Below are 4,005 nucleotides of genomic sequence, written 5' to 3'. Positions count from 1 at the left end.
AAAACAAGAAACACACAGGTCTGTGCTTTTTGTATTATTTAAGAATGTCCCAAATTCAATCATACTTATGGACTATGAAGTGCAGGCATGTAGACTAAATTACTTCAATTAATCTGACCCAAGTATACATCCTTTTTATCTAGAAATCATTTATAGACTACATCTTTTATACTGACTATTAGAGCGATGAAATATCTCAACAAAAATAGCTAACTCTTTAATATTTCACGCTCGAAAGTCAGTATAAAAGCGTAAGTCTATAATGATTTCTAGTTAAAATGATGCTATACTTGTGTCAGATTCATGTTGGATGAATTTGGGGAATTCCTTAAACATTTAAAAAAAAGCACGACCTGTGGTTTCTTGGTTGGGGGCAGGAGTCAATTGGAGTCAATCTGGAGTCAAATCAGAGTTCAATTTCTGGAGTCAGTCAGCTGGTGTTCAACCAAAAGCACACAAAGCCCAGACTCAAGCGCCCCTCTGAGGCTAACTTTGTAACCCGATTTATCAACGTAACTATTGTTTGGATTTAATAAAAAAACTAAAGTCTTTTAAAATACACGTCTTATGAGATGTTTTTTTTGTTTTTACTCAGTGATGTTAGTTAAGACAAAGGCTTTTTAAAAGAATTAAGGGTTTCAGATCATGTCTAAAATGTATAGTGCTCTAAAGGGTCTAACAAAGAAGGGCACTTCAGAAATGGGAGGAAAGGAGAGGACAGAAGAGACAGAGGTTAATGACAGGGGAGGTAGAAGAGAAATAAGCCCCAGAGTCATGCGTTTAAGACAAAGAACAGAGCGTTACTGAAAGATGCGTCCACCCCCGTGGCAGAAGAGGCGATCAAAGGCCAAGCACGAGCACAAGAGCAGAGGACAGGACGCGTTGTGAAATAATTAAGAAATGACTTCACCCTTATGGGGCCCAAATTGTCAGCAGGTTAAGGTCACGACAGCAATCTTGAGATTTTACTCCTGAAGCATTAGCCCCAATGCACTGACAAAAGCATAAGTAGCTATAAGTGTCATAAATGTCATGAAATGGGGTCAACTACTTTTGGCGATCACACTTTCCTTTATTATCACACGATCATATTACTACACATGCACACACGCTGACCTTAAAACAACACATCTTTTTTTTTATTTTAAAATGGCTTATGTAATAGTCCTTTGGATTCGTTCTAACAGGGACATTTGGGAAAATGTACATAAACGACATTTATGATTTTGTTTATTGAAATTTAAAATTGGGCTTGTGTCATGCTTCATTTCTTTGTTTGTCGGCTTATTAAAAAGACCAAATTGTGGTTATGTCACACGTTATCTTAGGGTAATTAACTATCACTGAATTGAGTAGAGTCAGGACATTAGCCTTATCGTAATTTTTAGGCGCTTTGTAGGGAACGAAAATATATATATCTTTTTCTATATTAGTAAATTTTTTTGGGGTTCGTGTAAGGTGGGGTACGCTAGTGGTTTGGTTTTTTTTGTCTTCTTTGAAAATGGTGTGTTCGACTAAAATTGTAAGAACAAACCCGTAAAAACGGGATATTGCTTCATTATTACCTCATTATAATATTATTATTATAAACGTACAGGTATTATATTGTTATGAACAAAGAGCAACAGCATTGCCAGAGAGGACAAGCTGTTACCTTTACGTCACATTCCATATTATAAAAAGCTGGTTGTCTCCTATGTTAGTTTGTCTTTTGTACCTGTAAATATAGATTATTAGATGTTTTATATATTAATATCAAAAACTGCCTACGGTTTTTCTCTTTTATTTATATCCTGATTCATATTAAACCCGTTTTTGTGGTAAGTTTATATGTTTTTTCGTTTCCCGGAACTATGAAAAAAAAAAAAAATTCAGAACACTCAACAACACAAGTACCAAAATAAACGTACAAAATTAAAGCAAAACTTAGGAAAGGAAATCAAAGCCAAATTAGTAGTACGCCTCCACTATGAATGATACAGTGAATAACATAATATGGTGGAAAGGATTAAGGATATTAGGATATAATGATTCATTGCAATATAAAATACTAGAAAGGAGGCGAAGAAAGGAAGGGGATATTGATGAACCAGCGCCATTTTAGTATGGTTATGTCAACGACTAAATAGAACTCAAAGCAGAAAATTAATTATTAATTTGCATTGAAAGAAAGGGTGTGTCTCACTAAGAGTCAGGGGGGAGACAAAAAAAAGAGAAGGGAGTGTTTGATGAAAAAAACCTGGTTTTTGCCATCTATCTTGCAGCACAAGTAATAACAAAACAGCAGAATACAAAATTGAAGAGCTCGCAACCCCCAGAAACCGCCATCCATTGTGTCCACATGTCCATTATAAAAGTGACGATTGCGCCATTCACGAGTGAGACTACGCTAAAGCAGACAACAATTAGCACCTTTTCAACACAACACTCACCCAAGTGTTTTTTTAAACGTTCTTTTATTTAAAGCCGCCTACTACACGTGATCTTCTCACCCCCGTTCAAAAAATTGTTCAGGAATTGATAAACATTTTCTGCTACACTTCTAATGGAAAACTTCTTAGATTTTTCTGCTTTTTCGCTTTGAAGGAAAAGTGGTAAAATATAAAATAACCGACTAATAAATAATGCGAATTTCAGTGACGGAAACAAGGGGGGGGGTGTGATGGGTCGGGTGGGGGGGAGGGGGGGGCGGAGGTAGGAGAAGGAGGGTGGGGAAGGGAAGATCGGGGGGGTAAAAGAGAGGGGGGGAGAGAGGGGGGGGGAAGTGGAAAAAAAAACAAAGCTTGTGGCGGATCGTGTGGTGGGTGATTGTCATTTGCTTGGCAAATTGACAATTAAGGGTAACTTCTGGTGGCGCCAAAAAAAAAATACAGATGGTAGCATGAAAAGTTGAAGAGGTTTGTAGTTTGTGTTGGTTGGTTTAATAAGGGCACCGTGCGAGCCACTCCGACTTATTGATTGTGTGAACTGGACAGAAAGAGAAGAAGAAAGAGAAGAAGGGGCGCGCCCCAAAGAGAGAGAAAAGGAGAGGCAAGAAGTATAAAGCAAGCAGGAGTCTTGTAAACAAACACACCAAACACAACACACTACACACAATTTACATGGTAAGGAGGAAGATTTTTTGTTTTTTTTTTTTCTATTTTTTAAAAATTAAATTCCTTATTGGGATTCCTGGTGCATTGTTAGAGCGCTTTAATTTTTTTTAACAGCGCGTCTTTGAATTTACACATCTTATACTGTAACCAATTGGGCAGCACTAGGAATGTTTTCGTGAACCACAGCAGTCAATGTCCAATGGACACCTGAGGGTTTTACACCGTCTGTCTCCTCTGTACACTCGTTTTACTCATTTTTAAAGGTTTGAACCCAGACAGGATTGAAATGGGATGACAGAAGAATTGCCGGCTTTTGTTTTTTGTCTAAAGATGACATTAATTACTGTTTATTTTCCACCAGGGTGTGCTTCTGAGAAACAGGTTAAATATTATGTACAAAAAATCTGGAATGTAAAATGTTGGATTATTAAAATAAATGCATATCAATCATATCTCGCGCTGGCTTTGATGTTGGCTTCTGGTTCTCAGAGGGAAACCTTAGAAAATACTAGCTATACATTAAAATTGAGTGCTCTTCCTCTTGCATTGCATTTATTGTTGGTTTTTTTTTTTTGGGGTTTTACAATCGCAACGCCTTGTGGGGTTCACTATTGCCAAGGTTTTATTAATTTTCTTTCTCAGATTTTTAAAGATTATTTAAAATTTGGATTAGTAGAGGAAGGTTTCTAAAAAAAACCGCTGCAGGAACAGTACACCACCAGAAAGGCAAAGGGGAAGCAGAACCAGAAAGGAGAAAAAATCAGGGAACAGAAGCAAAGGCAGAACAGAAGACCCCTAAATCCACTCCGGCCCGCAACGCCCGAGAACGTGGGCCGCAAGGAGCCTCTTGGAACCGGCCTGGCCCCCCCCGCTCATACTTGCAGCAGGCGCCCACCCCCCCCCGTTGTGC

General features: G+C 38.1%; 1 long non-coding RNA gene across 1 annotated transcript in view; it reads left to right on the top strand.

The window, feature by feature from the left end:
- The window catches only part of LOC116700550 (uncharacterized), a 4,065-nt gene extending 2,159 nt beyond the window's left edge, over positions 1-1,906 (top strand). Inside the window, exons 2-3 of the long non-coding RNA XR_004334682.1 lie at positions 811-814; positions 1,894-1,906. This is a non-coding gene — a long non-coding RNA (uncharacterized LOC116700550). The remainder of the gene's footprint in view (positions 1-810; positions 815-1,893) is intronic.
- The last annotated feature ends 2,099 nt before the right edge of the window (positions 1,907-4,005 follow it).

Source organism: Etheostoma spectabile, chromosome 13, assembly GCF_008692095.1.
Source record: "Etheostoma spectabile isolate EspeVRDwgs_2016 chromosome 13, UIUC_Espe_1.0, whole genome shotgun sequence".
Lineage (NCBI taxonomy): Eukaryota > Metazoa > Chordata > Actinopteri > Perciformes > Percidae > Etheostoma > Etheostoma spectabile.
Note: the sequence above shows the minus strand (reverse complement) of the source record. Positions and strands in the feature narration are given on the sequence as shown.